The sequence below is a fragment of the Lissotriton vulgaris genome, chromosome 8, assembly GCF_964263255.1.
Source record: "Lissotriton vulgaris chromosome 8, aLisVul1.2, whole genome shotgun sequence".
Classification (NCBI taxonomy): domain Eukaryota; kingdom Metazoa; phylum Chordata; class Amphibia; order Caudata; family Salamandridae; genus Lissotriton; species Lissotriton vulgaris.
Window position 1 is genome coordinate 1393388086 of NC_141696.1, and position 24326 is coordinate 1393412411.

At 48.7% G+C, this 24326-nt stretch overlaps 1 protein-coding gene across 2 annotated transcripts in view; it reads left to right on the top strand.

The window, feature by feature from the left end:
* Positions 1 to 24326, top strand: part of LOC147698808 (E3 ubiquitin-protein ligase TTC3-like) — a 1930429-nt gene that overhangs the window by 371820 nt on the left and 1534283 nt on the right. The gene's annotated exons all lie outside the window — the stretch shown is intronic.

Here is a 24326-nt window from a genome sequence, read left to right on the forward strand (position 1 = left end):
TGCAAGCTTTCTGGAGGTTATTTTGTTGCCAGGGCGTAGAGAACAATCCATCCATTTCACTCCTTTTGCCATTCTTTCCTCCGGAACACCCCGCAAAGAGCTGATTATCCACTCATTATTAGTTGATAGATTGATATAAAAGCTTAATTCCTTCTTATCCTTCTAAGAGTCTAAACAGTGAAGTCTCTCTACCTCCTTAAAGGGATGAGATGGAGCAAAGAATGCTGGTGGGGTAATAGCCTGACTGTCATGGAATAGAGTGTCCACTTTTCTGTAGAATAGAAGCTCGGGTCTCTAGTGTCATCTTATCTTTAATGAAAGTGGTATAAGGCAGGTTTACACATATAGCCAATGTTATGTTGATGAGAGAGGCTTGACTGTGGCTGTGCAGCAGCTCATAAGGTGAAGACGGAGCTCAAGTCCCTCTGAGGCATCATACATCTGGACATGATGTACCATACTTAATGAAACAGAAAACTGGGCTGTACTACAGTTTGCAAGTCTTAAACTGTTTAATATTATTAAGGAAGAGGGGGCATTGTATTGAAATAGAAAGCTGCACAGTCCTGCCTTTGTGGCATAAAGCAGAATATTACTCGTGCAGCTGAGCCTGATATTAGTCTTGGGATGTGGGAGACGCAAACTTTTTTTTACAACACGTCCAAGTTCACCTGTTGAAGCAGAATATGATCAACAATAGAAGAAAAGCTAAAGTTGAAGATTATTACTTTCATAAGACTTCCTGGATGTCTTATTTCCCATGTATGTTCAGATCTGTGATCGGGTTCACCGCACAGACTTTGTTTTTAGTGTTATTGGTCCCTCCAAGTACACAATTTCACTGGCATGATGAACCGGGTCTAGTATATGAAGTGTTATGCTGTACATGCTGTAGCTAAACTCTAACAACAGCATTGTCCAGCAGAAAGTCAGTACTCAAATAGAAGTTATTAGATCGCAGTTATCCACAACAAATTCAATGTAATTATCAAAACCTGCTCAGTCCAGCCAGCTGCATATTCTTTCAAGACATCACACAAAATCATAACCTTCAACCTAGACCGTCAAATCTCAGAATATATCACGCATCTCGGTACATATGGACACCCCATAATTGTGTGTTGAGTCACCAACAGCCCACCAACAGCACTGGCTGAATATACTAATTGCAGAAAAAGTTCTGATTTAAAATATGATTAACAGCAGCTGAAACCGCTAACGCAGTTTGGACTGGTGCATTTATTTATTTTTTTGTAGCTCAATCCGTTTAATAATGGTTCTGAAAGTTGCATCCTATAAAGGCTACCCAAAGCTGGTTCCAGTAAAGGCTGTCTTCTTGTAGAACACGCTGCTGGTGCAGACCACTGAAGTAGGTTGTCATCCTAGATTTCACAGACATTTTGGTGCCCCATTAGTCGCCCTGGCACCAGGCATAGACTGAGCACTCCCCATTTCTTTCTTTTTTTAAAAATTCTTTTTATTAACTTTGCTCAAGGTCTCATACAATACACAGCAGTGTTCAAAAGGTTTGCAGAAAAACAGCATTACATTGTACATTTGGGGACAAATTTGGCAGTAGAATGGGCCGGTCACAACAATCCCCCCCTATCCCACCCACCCCCGCATGGCTCGATACTTGCACCAGGGACCCTACACCTTCTTCCATTTCTTAACACATACTCTGGACTTACAGATTGTTTACTCCGCCCTCTGGCACTCATGCACAGAGGAGACAGGCTCCTCCCCCAGGAGAACAGGTGGGTACGCGGGTAGTACACCTGGTGCAAGATTTTAAGTTGCACTAGACTGAACCTAGTCCGAATTGCAATTTCGTGGGGGCTTTGCAGGGCATCCTGCCAATCCTCATCCTCCAGGCTTCCGATATCACCCTCCCATCTTTCACGCAGGGACACCAGGGGGTCAGGCATGTTGTTTATGAGCTTGCTGTAGATGGTCGATGTGGGTTTCTCTGGAATAGGGTCAAGTAGGAGCTCTAAGGGAGAGTATTCTGGGAGCGAAGAGTCCGTGTGCATGTGTGATCGCAGGGTATGTGTAAGGCGCAGGTAGTGATAGTGTTTGGAGACGTGCAGTTGGTACTCTTTTTAGGTCTCGGGCCTAGCGTACACTGCGTAAGCAGTGTGCGTAGCCCAGAGTCCTTTTCTCGGGGCTTTTCAAAATGTACCTACTGCTCGTGCGTGTTATTTCCAAGGTGCATTCCTATTGGCCTTTGCGTGAATGTGCTTTAGAAACAGAACACGCATGCAGTGGCGCGCGTGCACCACTCACCGGCGTTTTTTTTTTTAAACAATTTAGCGATCGCTTTCAGTGGCTGCTTGTTTTTCATGTTTCCGTCTGCTTTCTTATTCATTGTTTCCACCACATGACGCTCTATACTCGTTTTAACACTTGCACCCGAAACGGTTTCATTGTAAAAGCAGTTCGTCAACAAACCATTATTATCTTGAATACACATCACCTGAACGATCGTTTGGAGGGAGCGCTCAATGGGAAATTAGTTGATGTGTAGAAACTCAGTGATTTAAACTTTGTAATTGCTTTCAATGAGACACATTCTAGAAGAGACGGAAAATAGTATTGCAAACAACACTGCGTTAGAGTATAAATCTATATGGGCTTGTGACGGGTTAACCACTTAACAACCAATGACATATTATTCAACGCCTCGTCGGGGTTAATAAACGCTATATTTAAGTATCAAGAATCAGGGAAAACCAAGTTACTCAAGCACTCTCTAAGAAATTGATTATCTGGAAATTTTCCGTGGAGTATTATTTTTCATGGTTTTTACACCAACATCAACAATAAGTTCATTCGTAGTTAGAGGGCTTCAAAATATGGATCCAAAACAGTCGTTGTACTTCAAAATCTTTATTTTCAAACACATTAAAAGTTTTCCAGCTTTGCACCGCCGACACGTGTTTCGCCTACTCTGAGGCTTTTTCAAGGCAATAAAATTTCTTGTCGGGTGTGATGGTCGGGAAGATCTTATTTATCAAAGGATGCAAATTTGTGGTGTTGAAAATAGGAATCCTATTAAGTATGGTAATCACGACGGAGTGTTCCTGGGATTAAATTCACCTTTATAACTTCGTAATGTTAAGCCCCATGTTGTATTTTCTTATAATGTGGACAGTCATAAAAATATGTCTTTGTTAAATAGTGCGACTTGCTGCGTGGAGATTAATCACATGTTCACATAGTCATATTCATGGACCTTGATAAGTCTTCTAGCTGTCAGCATCGAGGGCGAATCTCCACCGCTAGGCGCTATATTTAAGTACTATATACATATATCCCCAGACGGAAACAATCCTGTTAGAGGTTTCGCGTTGAAGTGAAAGCGGTAGTTATTTGGAATACGCTCTGACCGAGTTAAAATATGTGTGTGATTTTCGGGATGAGTGTTGAAAGTGAAATTGTATATAATGAACAGCGTTCAATTGAAACTCTGCATTTGCTTTTGAAGAGCACCCTATTGAAAGTGAACGAAATATAGCGCGTAATAAATATTGGACTTGAATGTTTGTAGCTATCTTTCAAGCATCTCCTCTGGAAAGAAGAGCAAACAATATTATTTGTAAAACACATAGTGGGAGTGAAACGCTGTGCCTAATTTCAGGGGGAAAGGAAACAAAACCTTATAATTGCAAATATACCCTGTCCGAAAGAAAGAGCTCTGTGTGCGCTGCATTAAGATGCAGCCGGATAGCAGTGGGGCTGAAGCGAGAGTTCTGCACCATGCACTAAACTGTTTTCGGGGATGTTAATACGAATATAACAGGGCATACGTTATCTTGTATGTTAGATTAGCAAACGCACAAAACATACAAAAAGACACACCTACAAAGACCAGTTAGAATAAAACACAATACAAATCCATAATACAGACGACATACTCGCATGGACGCATTATCCGAGCAGCCTCGAAGTCAAGACCAAACATTAGGTCGCTGGGCGCTCTAATTAAAGTATGGACACTGAGTATTCTTGCAAGGTGTGCACCCGCAGTGCATGCCGTGTTCACTCACACTCGAGCAGTGTGCACACGCGACAGCACCCGGGAGCCCTTGGACAGGTAGGAGCACTGTGGCGCTGATGACCTACCCGAGGCTGGGCAGAGCTGTGCTGCATTATCACTGGCTCTACCTCCTTTACCCTACAGCGAGAGCTGCAATGGGCTAAGAGCCTGACGCCGAGATGGTTGCTGTGCCAGGAATGTCCCGGGTGAGAGTCGGGATCTTAGGTGCCTTTGTGGTCGCATGGGCTCAGGGGTCGAAGTGGGTGGGATCGGAGGGCCACGACCTGCCCATATATTTTTAATTTATGAGAAAACGATCCATTACTTTTTACTCTCATCCCTATTAGTCTTGGCTTTCCTGTGTTTCTGTATTCTAAGTTTTAAGACCCGCTTTGTACTTCCTATGTAAATTTTGGAACATTCCCAATGGAGTGCATACTTCACGCCAGGTGACTGCAGTGAGAGTGACTGCAGAGTGACTGACTGCAGAGGGACTGCAGAGTGAGAGTGACTGCAGAGTGAGAGTGACTGCAGAGTGAGAGTGACTGCAGAGTGAGAGTGACTGCAAAGTGAGAGTTCCAGAGAGAGCAGGATTTGCTTGTGCGCTTACATGGTGCACTGACACACAGGAGCTAAAACAAAGAACATCTGAACACGTGTCTTGGGAGCTTCATTGAGGCAGCCGGCCCTCTGCGAGGGGAGCAGCAAGGAGGGGACGCCCCAACCAATCAATCGCAACTACTCACAACCTACTGTACGATTACAACACAGGCCAAAGGGCAGAGCTAGGTCTTTCGCATTATGTAGTGTGAGCAGTGCGTGAGTGTGTAGGGTGAGCAGTGCATGAGTGTAGGGTGAGCAGTGCATGAGTGTAGGGTGAGCAGTGCGTGAGTGTGCAGGGTGAGCAGTGTGTGAGTATGCAGGGTGAACAGTGTGTGAGCGTGCAGGGTGAACATTGTGTGAGCGTGTAGGGTGAGCAGTGTGTGAGCGTGTAGATTGAGCAGTGTGTTTGTGCAGGGTGAGCAGTGTGTGTGTGTGTGTGTGTGTGCAGGGTGAGCAGTGTGTGAGTTAGCAGGGTGAGCAGTGTGTGAGTTTGCAGGGTAAGCAGTGTGTGAGTTTGCAGGGTGAGCAGTGTGTGAGTTTGCAGGGTGAGCAGTGTGTGAGTTTGCAGGGTGAGCAGTGTGTGAGTGTGCAGGGTGAGCAGTGTGTGAGTGTGCAGGGTGAGCAGTGTGTGAGTGCAGGGTGAGCAGTGTGTGAGTGCAGGGTGAGCAGTGTGCGAGTGTGCAGGGTGAGCAGTGTGTGAGTGTGCAGGGTGAGCAGTGTGTGAGTGTGCTGGGTGAACAGTGTGTGAGTGTGCAGGGTGAACAGTGTGAGGGTGCAGGGTGAACAGTGTGTGAGTGTGCAGGGTGAACAGTGTGTGTGTGCAGGGTGAACAGTGTGTGAGTGTGCAGGGTGAACAGTGTGTGAGTGTGCAGGGTGAACAGTGTGTGAGTGTGCAGGGTGAACAGTGTGTGAGTGTGCAGGGTGAACAGTGTGTGAGTGTGCAGGGTGAACAGTGTGTGAGTGTGCAGGGTGAACAGTGTGTGAGTGTGCAGGGTGAACAGTGTGTGAGTGTGCAGGGTGAACAGTGTGTGAGTGTGCAGGGTGAACAGTGTGTGAGTGTGCAGGGTGAACAGTGTGTGAGCGTGTAGATTGAGCAGTGTGTTTGTGCAGGGTGAGCAGTGTGTGAATGTGCAGGGTGAACAGTGTGTGAGTGTGTTGGGTGAACAGTGTGTGAGGGTGCAGGGTGAACAGTGTGTGAGGGTGCTGTGTGAAAAGTGTGAGTTCAGGGTGAACAGTGTATGAGTGTGCAGGGTGAACAGTGTGTGAGTGTGCAGGGTGAACAGTGTGTGAGTGTGCAGGGTGAACAGTGTGTGAGTGTGCAGGGTGAACAGTGTGTAAGTGTGCAGGGTGAACAGTGTGTGAGTGTGCAGGGTGAACAGTGTGTGAGTGTGCAGGGTGAACAGTGTGTGAGTGTGCAGGGTGAACAGTGTGTGAGTGTGCAGGGTGAACAGTGTGTGAGTGTGCAGGGTGAACAGTGTGTGAGTGTGCAGGGTGAACAGTGTGTGAGTGTGCAGGGTGAACAGTGTGTGAGTGTATGAACAGTGTGTGAGTGTGCAGGGTGAACAGTGTGTGAGTGTGCAGGGTGAACAGTGTGTGAGTGTGCAGGGTGAGCAGTGTGTTTGTGCAGGGTGAGCAGTGTGTGTGTGTGTGTGTGTGCAGGGTGAGCAGTGTGTGAGTTTGCAGGGTGAGCAGTGTGTGAGTTTGCAGGGTGAGCAGTGTGTGAGTGCAGGGTGAACAGTGTGTGAGGGTGCAGGGTGAACAGTGTGTGAGGGTGCAGGGTGAACAGTGTGTGAGGGTGCAGGGTGAACAGTGTGTGAGGGTGCAGGGTGAACAGTGTGTGAGGGTGCAGGGTGAACAGTGTGTGAGGGTGCAGGGTGAACAGTGTGTGAGGGTGCAGGGTGAACAGTGTGTGAGGGTGTGTGTGCAGGGTGAACAGTGTGTGTGTGTGTGTGTGCAGGGTGAACAGTGTGTGTGTGTGTGTGTGCAGGGTGAGCAGTGTGTGAGTTTGCAGGGTGAGCAGTGTGTGAGTGCAGGGTGAACAGTGTGTGAGGGTGCAGGGTGAACAGTGTGTGAGGGTGCAGGGTGAACAGTGTGTGAGGGTGCAGGGTGAACAGTGTGTGAGGGTGCAGGGTGAACAGTGTGTGAGGGTGCAGGGTGAACAGTGTGTGAGGGTGCAGGGTGAACAGTGTGTGAGGGTGCAGGGTGAACAGTGTGTGAGGGTGCAGGGTGAACAGTGTGTATGTGTGTGTGTGCAGGGTGAACAGTGTGTGAGTGTGTGTGTGCAGGGTGAACAGTGTGTGAGTGTGTGTGTGCAGGGTGAACAGTGTGTGAGTGTGTGTGTGCAGGGTGAACCGTGTGTGAGTGTGTGTGTGCAGGGTGAACAGTGTGTGAGTGTGCAGGGTGAGCAGTATGTGTGTGTGCAGGGTGAACATTGTGTAAGTGTGTAGGGTGAGCAGTGTGTGTGTAGGGGCAGTGTGTGAGTGTGCAGGGTACGAACTACGTCCACCGCATATGACCACACACATAAGACCACACACATAAGACCGCACACATAAGACCGCACACATAAGACCGCACACATAAGACCGCACACATAAGACCGCACACATAAGACCGCACACATAAGACCGCACACTCTCACCACCGCACACTCTCACCACCGCACACTCTCACCACCGCACACTCTCTCCACCACACACTCTCTCCACCACACACACTCCACCACACACTCTCCACCACACACTCTCCACCACACACTCTCCACCACACACTCTCCACCACACACTCTCCACCACACACTCTCCACCACACACTCTCCACCACACACTCTCCACCACACACACACACACACAAACCACCAGCCGTCAGTGCACGCTTTCACCGGGCACAAACACCACAGCCGTCAGTGCACGCTTTCACCGGGCACAAACACCACAGCCGTCAGTGCACGCTTTCACCGGGCACAAACGCCACCAGACGTCAGTGCAGGCTTCCACCAGGCACACAACACCAGACGTCAGTGCACGCTTTCACCAAACATACACACCAGCCATCAGTGCACAATTCCACAGGCACACACACCACCAGCCATCAGTGCACATATCAATTGTTAACGCATCCACAATTAACTATGGTAGCAATCGCAGTATGGTGCACTTTACTTTTAAACATATTCATCTAAAGCACAGCATGCCACCATTGCTACAATTTCAATCCAACCCACATCATTCCACTACACGCCACATGCATACACTCCATAACACATGGCTAAAAGACATTGCCATTTACAATGCCATTAGCTCTAACTCAAATAAATCCGAGACCTATTGCATTTCCAATGCTTGCTTAAGGTAGTCAAAGGATCTAGGAGCGCTCCCCTGCCATACATCACCCAGGTAGTCTATCCCGATTAGTCTCCATCCCTTGAAGCCTGTTAGTCTTGACACCTCGGCTAGCCGGTCACCGAACCAGAACGGTGTCCGCCCACCCCAAGAATTTGTTAGTCTCCCTCCAGCACTGCAGCAAAGGGAGATCCCTGCACTGTTTTCGTGAGTACCAAAGAGTCTCGCAGTTGCCCCCAATCATGACATGTCTATCCACCCTACAGATCGTTTACTCCGCCCTCTGGCTCCAATCCAATCCTTAGGCAGCCTCCGACCCCGTCGTATACACCCAGTCATTAACCACCTGCAACTGGGTGACCCAGTAATACAATTGGACGTCCGGGAGGGCCAGCCCCCATCGTACACGCATCTTGTGAGTTTTCGCAACACTTTTCTCGAGTTCCCACCATCCCAGAGCAGCGTCCGCAGCAACTGGGATATGCGTTTGAACACCCCTCTGGGGATCGGATAAGGCGAATTTTGCAGGATATATAGGAGGCGTGGTAGGGCCAGCATCTTAAAGAGCACGGCACGCCCCATCAGGGATAGAGGCAAGGATCTCCAGTGGAAAATGTCCAATGCTAATCGCGCCAGGTGGGGCTCAAGATTTTTTGTGAAAAACTCCGCTCTGTCCCTGGTGACATACACCCCCAGGTATTTAAAACCCTCAGAGACTATCACGGCAGGACACCGCGACGGAATCCGCTGGAGGGGGCCGGAGAGGGGGTAAATCAACGATATAGCCCAGTTAATCGTATAACCGGAGTAGCTGCCAAACAATTCGAAGAGATGAAGCGCCTGTGCCATTGAGTGGTATGGTCTAGCCATGTAGAGGACAATATCATCAATATCATCTGCGTAAAGTGATATACGCTCCTCCCACTCACTGGTAAGCAACAGGCTCCAGAAATACCTGTCTCTTCTAATCCAGTGGGCCAGCAGTTCCAGGGCGAAGGGGAGAGGGGACAGTGGGCACCCCTGCCTGATGCCTCTACGCAGGGGGAATTCACGGGAAATTGCTCAGTTTACCCTCGCCACTGGCTGTTAGTATAACAGGCGCACCAAACTACAGAAAACTGGTTGGACGCCCAGTCGCTATAGAACCTTAAATAGTAAGGCCATGCGATACTGTCGAAGGCAATTGAGGCGTCCAGCGCCATCAATGCCGTTTGGGTATTGTCCACGCCCTCCGTCATGTACAGAACCCCAAAGAGCCAACGTAGATTTAGTCTAGTGCTCCTGTGCGGCATGAACCCTGACTAGTCAACATGTACCAAGTCTAATAGAACTGTGAGTAATCTCGTTGCCAAGGCTTTAGCCAAAACCTTTGCCTTCACTTTCAGGAGGGAGATGGGCCAATATGACGAGCATTGGTCAGCCGGTTTCCCAGCTTTGTGGATGACCACAATCGTGGCCTCTCGCTGATCAGTTGGGAGCCTACCCACCTCCGGCGCTTCGAGGAACATCTGTCTCATGGGGTCGATCACAATGTTGGCTTGCCTCTTATAAATTTCCACTGGGAGTCCATTGGGCCTCTGCACTTTCCCTGCCTGAAGGGAATTAAGGGCTTCGCCTAGTTCCAACCCCGTGAGTTCAGCCTCCAGGCTGTCCGCTCGCTCTCTGGACTGGGTGTTTAAATAATACAAAGGCGCCTGGTCTCGAGTTTAGTGCTGTTTTTTAATTACCAGCAAACTTTGAGCTTCAAATTAATTAGACAGCTCATGTGTCATTTCACTTATTTTCAACCAATTTCATATTTACATTCTTTGATTCCATGTGCGAGGTTCTAACACATCCTGACATAAATTAGAAACACATTGTGCAAAACAAAACATTATTTGATACAATTTCATACATATAAACAAATCGATACAATTCTATCTTTGTGAAACTTTATGTGAAGGTGCGCCAGAAACAGTTGTATTTCAGTCCTGCCTACTTATTTCTTTATATGTTTTAAGACTGAATTTCACCATGGGCTTGTTTTAATCTAATTTGTCCAGCAAACTGGGACACCCTTTTATTTCCTGCCCTTGGCGAAATGAAGAGACTAATCACATTGGAAATGCCGACGCGTTTCCAAACCCGGTCCAATTGTTCGGGTTTTTCCTCAGGGCAACCTGGGTACCTGACAAATTAAAAATAACATTTTTTTAGTGCCTTCTCCTGTTTAGTTTCTTTTCTTTTGTGCTAGCGATTTCTAGAACGTGGAATTACCTTACTGTTCCAGAGCCGCGTTGTCGTATACAATCTGGATGAGAAGACTTTTGTGCCTGTATTAATAAGAAGAGACATGGGATTGTCTCTATTGTCTTAACGAAAATGGGCATTTCTTGATCACTTGAGTTGTTAGTACTTGGGACTTACTTGTAATAGTTGGAGCAGTAACTCGTGCTGCAGACCAGTCCTGCGTTAAAGGACGGTCTGAAATTGCCACCCTTTCTGTTTGAGAGAATGAAGTGGTTTTAATCTCATGTCAAGCTCCGTTTTAATATACAAACATATTAGCAATCGCTCTTACTCGGGCGAGCTCTTACTTGTGTGTGCCGAAGTTCTGTCACTCTTCTGTATTTCGGCGCGTCTCCATTAGTGAGTTTGCAGCTGCGGTCGATATCTCAAGCTAAAAATTTTTACAAACTATGTGTGAATACACCCATTTAAGAGCGGCCTTGAGTTCAAACATTGGGGGCATAGGTGTAGTCAGATGACTCAAATGGCGACTTCCGTATATACTCGTAGCAGAAAGATGGCGGAACGCTAAACAGCAGGAGCGAGCATTGTCGAACCAAGCCAAAAGTCAGAAGGTGAGCAGTAATAATGCCCCCAATGTTTGAACTCAAGGCCGCTCTTAAATGGGTGTATAAGCTTCCCACAGGACCAAATGGGAATCGACCGAGGCCTGGTTCTCTGCGAAGTATAATTGGGAGCTCTCCCTCAACTTGTCAGTTATGGAGTCGTCTGAGGTTATAACTGGCAGGGCACTTCGGACTAAAATACCCACCTCCCTGGAACCAGCTGTGAACCCAGAATGGGCCACCATCTCATAACCGGTCCAGGGCCCTGCATTTGTTACCCCATAGGTGAGTCTCCTGTAGGAGCACAACGCCTGGGGAATGACATTTCACATATTGTAGGACCAATGTCTGCTTTATTGTATTGCCCAATCCATTGACGTTCCACGTCCATATCTTAATGCGCGTCTGGTCACCCATTCAAATACAAGGGCCTGAGTTGTCTCGGATCTATTCCATGCCACTGCTTACATTCCCAGTGTACCATCTGAACTTTGGATTTTGAGACTCCATGAGCTGAACATAAACATCCCCACAACTCCCTACCCCCCTCCCTGCCTCCCTGCTAAGTGGGCCCCCAACCACCCACCTCTTAAAAACACAGAGTGCCTGTCGCCCCATCATCCCCAAAGCAATTAAACGAGGGAACATAAGTCTGCAACCGCAGAATAATTGACTAAGTGCACACCCAATGTGACAGCACATCGTCCTCCACCCCTCCATCCAGTCGTTTGCCTCCGCCGGTGAGTCGAAGAAGTAGGCTTTTTCACCATCCAGAACCTTGAGTCACGCGGGGTACAGCATTGTGTACTTTACTCCTTGGTCTCTGAGTGCTCGCTTGACACCCTCGAACGACCTGCGCTTGCGCTGTACTTTTAGCGTGAAATTTGGGAAGAAGCAAATTATGGCGTTGTCCAACCGTAGGTCTCCGGACACCTGTGATGCCTGGAGGATGGCATCCCGGTCTCTATAGTTCAGAATCCTGGCAATGATGGTGTGCGTGAAGGGGCCCCAGGTTTGGGCGTCTTCCCCCCCCTATGCGCGGTGGGCCCTTTCCACCGAGAAGAAGTTAGAGAGGCGCTTTGTCGTAATATGCTAAAGTATGAGATCCTCCACAAAACAGTCCGTGGACGGGCCCTCCATTCCTCCCTCTGGGACCCCCACGATGCGGATATTGTTGTGCCTCGCCCAGCCCTCCTGATCTTCCAGGCGGGCGGCAATGTCCATTTGATTTTTCGTAAGCATGGCAACTTGCTCCTCTAGTCTCTTCATTTTGGACTGTAAGCTGCCGATGCTGCTTTTCGCATCTGCAACCTTGTCTGACATTTTGCTAAAGACTGCGCAGAGTAAATTAACTTCCTCTGTTACGGAGTCCAGCTTGGGTTCCATGGTACCACGCATATCCTTTAGGGTACCGCGCATCTCTTTTATAGCCAACATTGTGTCCTTGAGCGATAGGTCCGGCCCGTCGTCAGTCGCTTTGCACTGCTGGTTCCTGCGTTGCTTGTAATCCTCCCTGCCCATGTTGACCGTGTACTTGTCGATGTGGTTTGTTTGGCTTTGTGCTCGCGGTCTGTTGCAGCACATGATCTCGAGGTGCGCCTCGATGCTCGCCGCGGCACTCTGGGCCCCACTCCCAGGCCTGTCTGAGACCCCCGCGGGAAGGCCTCTTGGAACTTACTCCACTTCGATGGCAGGTGTCGCTCCCCAGGCCTACACCACTCGTGGGAACCCGTTAGCAGAACGGATCCGGATGCACCCCGGGGGGACTCCCATAATAGCTTGTAGGGGCCTCCGTGGAGCCCAGGGGTCAGCACGCTGTTTTGCGCCGGTCACAAAGCCTTAGTTCTTGGCTCTGGTCCCCAACGCTCCGAAACACCCCGGCAGGCACCTCCCCACGGCTGCTACTGCACTCCCCTCCTCGGTGCGCCCGCTAGAGTCTACCCCGGTGTACAGTTGCGCCCCGTGCCCGCTGCTGTCACGAGTGTCTGGAGCGGTCCGTGCTCTGCTGACTCAAATCACCCTGCCGCTCAGGCACTGTGATTTCACTCTCCCACTAATCACCGCTATTATGTGGGCCCGCGCACTTGTCGCGCTCCCACCTGGGTTTAATCGTCCCTGCCAGACCAGCACACAAGCTCTGTAGGCCCTGTCATACTCTGTCTGCCCGCCTAGGGCTCCCAGGATGCATTCTGCATCCTGTCTCGGTATCCTTCCCTGCGGCGCCCTCCTGTACCACTGTCACACGATTCTCGACTTTCTACACGAGATCAGCCGCAGCACTCCTTTCCCCGGCGCGCCCGGCCTTCCGCGGCCCCACGTCGTCACCAGCACCCAGGATTTGATCCGGCCGGAGGGCGGCCGCCAAGCTCGGCGCGTCCGCTGTCTCAGAGCCTGGAGTCTGCCACAAGATGGGCTGCGGCACATTCAGCGCCAATGCGTATGGGCCGATGCAGCCCAGCATTGCTACTGCCCGTTAGCCGCCTCCCGGAGCCCTCCGTGCGGCGTGAAGCTTCAGGTCCGGAGCAGGGCGGTGGCAGGCGCCATTTTCTCGCTGCTGGGCTAGCAGCCCACGTTCCTGCTCGGCGGCCAGTAATCGTTCGAAACTGATTATTTCGGGGGTCGAAAGCAGTACGCTGCCTCCTTACAGCTTCACAAGGCGGTAGATGCAGTTTTTTTCTCTCGGATTGTGGGTGTAAAGTCAGGATCTGCTGCGCATCTCACCTAGTGTGCGGCCATCGTCTTTAGCTGCAGGCCACGCCTACCACTCGCCATTTCTTGATGGTTAATGAGGATGCTGGCTTGTGTTTTTAGAATTGGCATGCTTCTAATGCCAGAGAAACTGTGATGCTTCTTGTTCCAAAATCTAAATTAATTAATAAATAAAAAGCTTAATTTGCATATGCCTGTCTTGCTGTAGAAGAAGACCTAAATCCTTCATGTGGATTATGAAGACTGTTGGACACCAATCCTGATCTATTTCTGGGCTGCCTACACCTGTTCTTCATGAGCATTCCATTCCCAAAATATCAAGGCATTTGCTGTGATGCGTCTGCGTTCTCTTGGAGATATTACTTTGTAATCCAGTGTAGCCTCTAAATTTACTTCCTGATACAATTTTCTTTTACCTTGTTCTCATCAATCAGAAATCGAGTACTCTGTCACTTAGAGCCAGTCACTGGGCATCATGCTAGTCATCTGAGGTGATCCCCAACCAGTAAAAGCTACTACCATCTGATTTATTTTACACCTGGATAGACCTTCCTTAGGGTGTCCCAGGTAGGGCTTTTGCCAGAAACACTTAAAAGCATATGTCTATTAAGCAACTGTCCCAACCAGAGGAATTGTTAACTTGTGATTATGAATAACTGAGGATTAGTCTTTAATTTTCATCACCATACATTAAAAATAAGATAGTCATGGTTCAGTTGAAGAACATTTTAGTGTTACATAATTTGGGCTATTTTTGACAAATCTGAATAACATTTTCTTATTCCCTCCACCTCAGAATTTGGTTTGCCAGTTTCATACAGAATGTTCAGAAATGTGAGAAGGGTTGTATAGGGTTAGGAGACGGGAGTCCTGGAAGTTAGCAGTTTTCGCTGCAAACTAGAGCCCCATTTTTCTCTCTACTTCAGCAGAAACTCCTGGACATGTCTAATGGCACATTGAGTTCCAATACACCACACTTTGCAGCAACTAAGTGCTCCAAGGGGAGTTTAGAGGACTACTTTAAATCTGTTCAGCACATTTAGAGTGGAGACATTTGATGCTGATTGTGGTTCGATAACTGAAAAAGTAAACCCAGGATAATAGGCATTCTAAACAAATATTTACAACTCTGTCCACAGAACATTTTTTCCCATATGCAAACGAGTCACATTCGTTGTGATGGAAAAATGATTTCTCAGAAAAATAGCGCAAGAAAACTGAGTAGGTTTCAAGAATCTCCATCCTACTCCAAGAATCAAAGCTTGTGATATTAATGGTCTTGCTAAGTGGTTCAGAATTATTTCCACACACCAGTATCCCCTGTTGACAGCCTACAGTTAGAAATTGAGCTTGACTGCTTACATGCTTTAAGACTTCATTATGTCTCCTTTGTCAATGATACAACAATGTCTTCTCTGTTTACACTTATGTTTTTCCCCAAAATACTCTCTGCAGAAACTGTTTCGCTCTGCCCATGCCTATCATGCTAAGATAGTCTTGGAGATATGCCAAGAGGAGGTGCTCCAGCAATAGGTCATGGAATAAGGACTTTTGAGACACACCGCTGTTTCAGGCTATCCTGTGGTTTGGTTTGCACTGTCTGACCCTTTCTACTGTAAATGGAAAACACTATGATGCTATTAACATTGAGGAGCCTTCCTGCCATATTCGTGCCCCTGCCCATAATTTGTGCCCCTGCCCATAATTTGTAAGATCTTTTGTGCAAGGCCCATACCTTTTATACATTCCCCAAATACTACTGTCTGATTCTAAGATCAGGTAGCAAATGCTGATTTTGGACTGTACAGCATACCCGTACAGCACCTGAGAAGACCTCTGGTACCACTGCTACCATAGTCTTCCAAATCAACATTTCTTACATAGTTATCTGTTGCGAAGAGTTGGAATTTACTGTCCCCGCAGACTCACTAGCTAAACTTTGGTTCACTTTTTTACTCCAGCCAGTTGTCTTTATAAAACTGAGCAATGAACAATAATGTAATGTAGTGCAAGCTTTGTCAGTGTTGCATAGGAAGATGCGTGCTTCATGTCTACTAGCTTCTACTTTTTATTAAACTGAGGCACAGTTTCTGTTTTTACACCCTTTAGGAGTGCTAAGTTCCTAATTGTTAATAATGTAAGACAACCTATTGGGCTAGTACATGTGTTTAACTGCCCTTTGAAGTTCAAATCCTTATGGCTGAAAATGTGCCTATCAGTAGTAAAATAGTCACTAGTTAAAGTCAAATGTATTGTTCGTGCCTGAAATGTATCATTAATAAGTACATGATTGAGGCATGTGATCTGTAGATCACATGCTATGCATAGATCGCCATCTGATGTTGGGCCTGGACGTTTGAACTTTGTTTTTGTTTGAAGAAGTCTTTCCAGTCACAAGGTAGGTGCATCCTCCTTTCAGTGATAGTGCGCATGGGCATCGACTCCATTGTTAGGTTGTTTTTTCGACACTGTTCTCGGGTTCCCTTCGGTGCACAATCCACTGACCTCAACGGTATTGTTTTTCGATCGCGTTTTCCTTCCTTCGCGTAACAAATCTATTCTATAACTTCAATTGAAAAATCTTGTGCAAGGCCATCTGGCCTTGCCGTGTTGACTGAATTCGCAGTAGATGGAACGGACTCCATTCCAATTCTGACCCGGGTGCCATTCTAAGTAGCCCCACACCAATCTTCACGACATGTGCAATTTGTGTTTATCGCCTGAACACAACAAAGACAACTGCAAAGCCTGCCGATCATTCGGATAGAAAAAGACACTTTGTGACTGTAGGACTCGATGTCACCAGATGTATCAACAGAAGGACTCCGCTCCAGACCTGTTCGAAGAAGACATCGACCAGGAGATCCTCGAAGCACATGGAGCCGAGGCAGAGGAGGAACAATAAATTAACGTGTCCGAGGAAGACTCCGACATCGAGGAAGACATCACACGCAGTCAGCGTACCGTGAGTAAAGATACTCTTCTGCTCCAAAAAGTTCCCTTAAAAAGGCTCCGGTCCCTCCTCCACCTTCGGGCCAAGGTTGGCACCGAGATAACGTTTCTAACGCCCCGACTTCGGGCTTCGCACCGAAACAACTAGTTAAGCCTTCCGGCTCGAGATCGAGACGACCTACTTCGGGGCCCGAACATAAGACTTCGGTACTGAAACATAAGCCAGCTGATTCCTCCAAGAATTTCGGCACCAAAACACACTTCGGAACCGAAATAATCGGAGATGAAATCCTCAGCACCAAAATCCGCGGCTCCGAAAAAGTCGACACCGAAATCTTCGACGTCGAAAATGATGGCTCCAAAGCAAAAGTCTGTTTCTCCTCCATCCAAGGAGCTTAGCTTGGACGTTCCACCTGCTAACATGGACCCCAAACAAAAAGAACTGGGTATTAACCCAAATACAGGACACCTTTCTGCAAAACTGCCACAGAAAAGGAAACCAGAAGTTGAGGAATCTTATCATATCCCCCTAAAGTGAAAGAACATGGGGACTAATACTTCTCCTCCACCTCTTTTCCTTTCCTCACCTCCTGCACCCATTGACCCTAACCTTTTTATAACACCCACAAATTCCCCTCAGCCACAATCTCCACTTCACCAGGATGATGGGGATCTAGATGAGGACACACACAGGGATGTAGTACAAGATTATACTGCAGACCCTAGGTCGATTTGAACACTAATCCTAATAACGACAATGATCCAGATCTATACCCATCTAGACCTTCTCCTCCAGATGATAATGTGGGGTTTACAGATTTGCATACTAGAGCTTCACAATATCAAGGGTACAACTCCATAAGGAGCCTCTTGAGGAAGATTTCCTATTTGAGACACTAAGTGCATCAGAAAAAGCTACACCTACACTACCTATGCTCAAGGGTATGTTAAAACATGCAGATGAGGTGTTCAAAGATCCAGTGCGTGCTAGGATACTCACAGCTAGTGTGGACAAAAAATACAAGGCGGCTCCTACAGACCCAATATTTATTAGAGGTCAGGTTTCACTAGATTAGTTTGTGGTTTCAAATGCTCGGAAACTGGCAAATTCTCAGTCAACAAGAGACGCTCCACCTCCCGACAAGGAATCTAAATTGCCCCCGGCTAAAGCAAAAAGAGCAATTGATGTACAGAATGCAGAACAATGTTATATATTCACCCCAATACAGAGATCGGCCCTAAATCCATTGTTTTTTTGCTCACTATGCCATTCCAGTTTGGACCCAGCCATATGCAAACCAGTCTTGACCCTGCGCCCAATCGGAACAGTCCAGCCCGAACTGCCAGGCCGGGCCCTCCCTGGACTAGAAACAAGCATTATAGGACCGGTTTCGAGCTTTCAGCCCTCATCAGCCAGGATAGCTTGACTTCAGTGGCATGGATAGCACGGGACTAACGTCTGAGAATACCATTTCCACACGGGGTGACAAATGAAAAAAGAACAATTGATGGACAGAATGCAGAACAATGTCATACATTCACCCCAGTACAGAGATCTGGGCCTAAATCCATCGTTTTTTTGCTCACTATGTCATTACAGTTTGTGCCCAGCCATATGCAAATCAGTCTTGACCCTGCGCCCAATGGGAACAGTCCAGCCAAACTGCCAACCCAGATCTGTGACTGGGGGTGAGGGTCTGAAAAGTTTCAGCACTCTGTCCATCATCTCCTTGTGTTTGTTTTGTTCGCCCTAAGTTGGCAGGGTATGCCCAGACGTGGGTCCCTTGCTCACTTTGCCACTGGATTCAAGCTAGCCTGGCTGATGAGGGCTGTTAGTCCGAAACTGGTCCCAGGATGCTTATTTCCGTTCCAGGGAAGACATGGCTTGGCATTTCGGGCTGGACTGTTCCCATGAGGCACAGGGTCAAGACTGATTTGCATATAGCTGTGTCTGAACTGTGGTGGCAAAGTGAGCTGCAGAACGATGATGGATTCAACCCAGATCTGTGACTGGGGGTGAGTGAAAAGTTTTAGCACTTCGTCTATCATCTCCTTGTGTTTGTTTTTTTCAGGCAAAAGAGTAGCAGCATAAGCAGCCAAATCATTGGCGCATAGCTAACACACCAGCATTCTTACAAAGATATGCCAGAGCTCATTATGATGAGTTAGAGCAACTGACGCAATATCTGGCTGATGAACATAAATCCAAGGCTCATGACCTCATTCAGGAAGGGAAACTTATTTCCAATACATCAATCAGGTGTGCTCTAGATGCAGCAGACACTGCCTCATGTCCTATTAACACTAGCATTCTTCTCAGACTCCCCTTGTGGCTTAGAGTGTCAGATTTTAAACTAGAAGTCTAAACATCCATTTTAAATGCACCTTTTGATGAGGAGCATTTCCTAGATCCTACGGTGGACACTCCATTAGAAAAAATGAAAAAGGACACTGGTAGCCAAATCTATGGGAGCGCTACAATCGTGGATCATTTCGCCAATGCTTTTATAGAGGCGTCTCAAATGTCCATTGCTACTGAAGGGTCCTCTACCTCATATAGAGGCAATAGTCAGTCACCTTCTATCAGAGGTTATTTTCGAGGTGGATTTCGTGGACACAATGGCAAAGGAAGAGGGAAAGGTAATACACCCCGTACTTTCCCAGCCACAAACAAGCAGTGCCACTTGATGCTTCTACTGAAAAAATAATTTGTTTTTTGCTACATTTGCAACGTTCAAATTTAGCGTATACGTCTATATGCTTACATCTCACTGCAATAGCTGCTTATCTTCAAAACAGACAACACCTGTCCCTTTTCAGAGTGCCCGCTATTAAAGCTTTCATGGAAGGACTCAAATGAGTTATTCCTCCAAGACTTCCACCGGCCCCAGTGTGGAATCTTAATATTGTCCTTACTAGGCTAATGAGTCCACCATTCGAGCCTTTACATATGTGAACTACAGTTTCTCACTTGGAAACTAGATTTCCTCATTGCTATCACATCACTCAGGAGAGTAAGTGAGCTTCAGTCCATGACCATAGAAGAACAGTTTTTACAAATACTCCTAAATAAAGTGGTTATCTGAAAGAAACACGTTGGTGTTAGATTCCTTACCTTAGAATATCCCCAGGCATCAGACTGGATCCGGAAAGATTTTGTCAGCAGTACCCTTGCGCGTCGGTAGGCGTCGTTTGCGGCTCCGCGCCCATCGTCTACGTCGTGATCGCCGGGATGACGTCATCGGAGTACTTAGACGCCGCCCTCGCGCGCTGACGTCGGTTCTTCTTTTTTCTGCACAAGCAAGCGCAGATCCGGGAAGAGCAGTACTCTAGTCATTTTTTGACTATCTTTTTGATCTGTTTTTCGAGTCGATCTCTTTTGATCACTTTTCGAGTCGATTATTGACTCGCGGTGCCGATAGGGATGCCTTATGTCGGTGACCGACCCCCACTGTCATTGCCTTTACTGCCTCGGGGCTGACCACGACGACAAGTCGTGCCCCGACTGCCAGGCCTTGATGCCGCAAGCTACTCGAGCTCCGGCAGTCGGCTCCGTGCCGCTCAAGGTCCTGGCGAGGAGGAAGTCGAGGGACTGGTCACGAAGCCGCAGTCGTCGCTCGACGAGTCAGCGTCATCACTTGTCGGGCTCTAAGTCCTCCGGTAAGTCAAGGCATTCTAAGAAAAAGTCGAAGAGACTTTATCGCTCTTCTGACTCCCCTCGTCGTTCGTGAAACGCGGCCGAGGGATCCGGCGACACCGCCCACGCGGCTCCGTTAGAGCCGCAAGTGCTGCCTCCAGGCCTATACCCTCCGGTCCCTGGCCTGCGAGTGACGCCAGAGGAGATTTGTGATTTCCTCATTGCCATGAGGACTCACTTCCCTCATATGAGGCCTCCTGGCGCGCCTTCGGGCCCCGCAGAGCTGACTGGGAGCCTTGGTGGGCCGGTGGCTCCGGCCCCGGCGCCATCGGGTGCTTCGGTCCAGACCGCATTCCCGACCGCTCCTCCGGATCGGGAATCCAAAAGATATGATCAGTTTGGGAAGAAATATTCTCCTCTCTGAGTTTGGGGCTGCGGTCTGTCAACACCGCCTGCCTTTTGGGCCGTTACACCCACTCTCTGTGGGATACGGTTGCAGAGGTGCTGCCACAGTGCCCGGAGGAGGCCTGGACACAACTCTCCCAAGCCCTGGCATAAGGGCGGGATGCAGCACGATACTCGATCCGGTGTGGACTTGACACCACAGACTCGCTGGGTAGAGCGATTGCAACGACAGTGGTGGTTCGCCGCCACGCCTGGCTGAGGTCCGCCAACTTTTCGGAGGATGTCCAGGCCACGCTCATGGATATGCCCTTCGATGTCCGTCGCCTCTTTGGCGACAAAGCGGAAAGAGCGCTGGAGCGTTTTAAGGACTCCAGGGCTACAGCTAAGTCCTTGGGTCTAGGCCAACATCAGCAAACTTCCGCTTTTTGCTCCTTTCGTGGCCAAGGAAGCCAGCCACGGCCGCAGAACCAGTCTCAATGCGGTCGGGGATGTTGTTACCGCCGTGGCGGTTCTGGGGGACACTGGCAGGGTCAGTCCACACCCGCCCCCGCCACATCTGCCTCTAAGCCTTTCTAGTCTCACATTTCAGGCCCATTTGACGCCAGTGGTGGGCAGGGTCCGCCATCACCTCCCCCACTGGCGTACCATTACGTTGGACAGGTGGGTGCTGCAAATCGTCCGAAGGTGCTACTCCCTCCCCTTCGAGGCGACCCCTCCAGCTATGCCACCGCAGTACCACCGCATGTCAGGGGATCACTTGCAACTTCTGCAGGAGGAAGTAATGGTCCTCTTGGCCAAGGGGGCCATCAAGCACGTTCCTGGGCCAGAAGTAGGAAGTGGTTGCTATTCCCACTACTTTCTGGTACCCAAGAAAGGCAAAGGAGACCTACGCCCTATCTTGGACCTACGGAGCATCAACGGCTTCCTCCGGAAGGAGAAGTTCAAGATTCTGACCTTGGCTCCGGTCCTAGCTGCCCTGGACCCAAGGGATTGGAACGTAGCGTTGGACTTGCGGGACGTGTATTTCCACATCCCCATCCTGCCGGCCCACCGGCGCTACCTGCGGTTCACCGTAGGCCACGAGCACTTTCAGTTTACCTTGCTCCCCTTCGGCCTTACCAGCACCCCTCGGGTGTTCACGAAAGTGATGGCGGTGGTCGCAGCTCATCTGCGCAGATCAGCGGTTTCAGTCCTCCCCTATCTCGATGATTGATTGTTGAAGGCAGGCGTCACCCTGGTGGTTCAACACCTGGCAGGTTCGCTGAACGCCAGGGCGTAGGAACTCAGCCGCCGGCGCATGATGGATCACGAATGGCGTTTGAACTCTGAAGTGACGGAAGGTCTCTTTCAGCAGTGGGGAGAGCTTTGGTTGGATCTAATTACCACCAACGAGAATGCGCAATGTCATTAGTTCTGCGCGTTGGAATTTCCAAGGCGGCACTCACTTGGAGACGCTTTTTGTCGCAAGTGGAGCTGCGGTCTGTTGTATGCCTTTCTGCCTATACCACTTCTGCCCAGAGTGCTGAAGATCAGGCGAGACCTGGCCCAAGTCATCCTTGTGGCTCCGGACTGGGCACGAAGACACTGGTATCCGGAGCTACTCAGGATGTCAGTCGATCCCCCGATTCGTCTGCCTCTTCAGGAGGACCGTCTGTCGCAGCAGCAGGAGACGGTCCCCCACCTGAACCGGTCTAGTCTCCACCTACATGCGTGGAGATTGAGTGTCTGCAGTTGAGGCAATTTGACTTGCCTACTGAAGTCTGTGATTTGATTCTGGCAGCCAGGCGTCCCTCCACAAAAACGGTATACGCTTTCAGGTGGAACAAGTCTGTGGCATGGTGCACAGTAAAGGTTGTGGATCCACTCTCTGCCCCCCTTTCAGAGGTTCTCCTCTTCCTCCTGTCTCTTGCCCAGCAGGGCTCTGCTCTGGGCACTATCAAGGGCTACCTCTTGGCCATTTCAGCCTTCTAAAGGCTTCCTGATCAGCCTTCTCTTTTCAAGTCCCCTGTTGTAAATAGATTCTTGAAAGGCATCACTCACATGTTCCTCCTGTTCCCTTTGTGATGCCTCAGTGGGACTTGAATCTTGTTCGGACGTGCGTACCTGATGTGCGCTCCCTTTTAGCCACTTCATAACTGTTCTCTTCTTCTTCTGACTCTTAAGACTGCATTCCTGGTTTCCATCACCTCTGCCAGGAGAGTGAGTGAGCTCCAGGCTCTATCTTCTAAACCTCCTTTCCTCTCTGTCCATCCGGACAAGGTTGTTCTGAGGACTCATCCTTCTTTCCTGCCCAAGGTAGTCACAGCCTTCCACACCTGGCAGTCCATCACCTTGCCCACCTTCTTTCCGCCTCCCTCGAAAGAGGAAGAGAGGCTCCACCGTCGGACCCAAAACGTGCGCTCTCCTTCTATTTAGATCGCACACGCCAGTTCCGGGTGGACGACCAGCTCTTTGTTGGTTACGTGGGCGCTAAGAAGGGACGGACAGTGCACAAGCGGACCATCTCTCGGTGGGTCGTCTTGTGCATCAAGGTTTGCTACTCCTTGGCGAAAAAGGAGCCTCCTATTGGGCTGCGTGCCCATTCTATTCTGGCCACGGCGGCTACTACTGCCCTGGGTCGGGGAGTCCCCACGCAGGACATCTGTTAGGCAGCTATGTGGGCCTCGCTGCACACGTTTGCTAGGCACTACTGCCTGGACAGCCAAGTCCGGAGAGATGGTTTTTTCGGCCGTTCCGTTCTCCAGGACTTTCTGATGTGATCTTGGTTGCAGACTCACCACCGGGGTTGGTGTTGCTGGGGTATCTATTCTAAGGTAAGGAATCTAACACTAACGTGTTTCTTTCAGACACACAAGTTACTTACCTTCGGTAACAATATATCTGTAAGAAACATTAGTTAGTGTTAGATTCCTTACCGCCCCACCCATCCTCCCCGTTCTGCTCACCGAAATCAAGGGTTGAGGACATCCCTTTTAGTGTCCTAGTTTCATTGCACCAGTTTCGGTTTCTATCATGGCTCTCCGTTCCGGCGCTTAAAGCTGTGTACAGAACTGACGCTTGCGCGTGAGGGCGGCGTCTAAGTACTCCGACTTAATCTCGGCGATCAGAAAGCTGACGACGGACGTGGAGTCGCAGACGACGCCTACCAAGCGGGCAAGGGTACTGCTGACAAACTTTCTGGATCCAGTCTGATGCCTGGGGATATTCTAAGGTAAGGAATCTAACACTAACTAATGTTTCTTACGGATTTATCGTTACCGAAGGTAAGTAACCTGTGGCTTCGTACTAATCCTAAATTCTTACCTAAAGTAGTTTCTGCCTTCCACATCAACCAGTCTGTTGAACTGCCGCTGTTCTTTCCTCAACCAGATTCTGTGGCAGAATGTGCTCTTCACACTTTAGGTGTGAAAAGAGCATTGATGTATTACATAGAAAGCACAAAATCCTTTTCGTAACACTAAACAACTCTTTGTGGCTATTGCTCCTTCACACAAAGGCAATCCCATTTCCAAAGCAGGTATTGCACGTTGGATAGTGAAATGTATTCAGATATGTTATGCAAAGGCTAAAAGAACTACACCAATTCCCTCTTGAGCGCATTCTACTCGCAAACTGTGGCTTCTATTCCTTTCTTAGGAAATATTCCCATAGATGATATCTGTAAAGCTGCAACATGGTATACACAACACACATTCACAAAACACTATTGTGCAGATGTGTTTTAGCAAGACAACAAGCTAGAGTGGGCCAGGCATTTTTATGTACACTATTTCAAACTACTGCAACAGATACAGGTTAGCCAC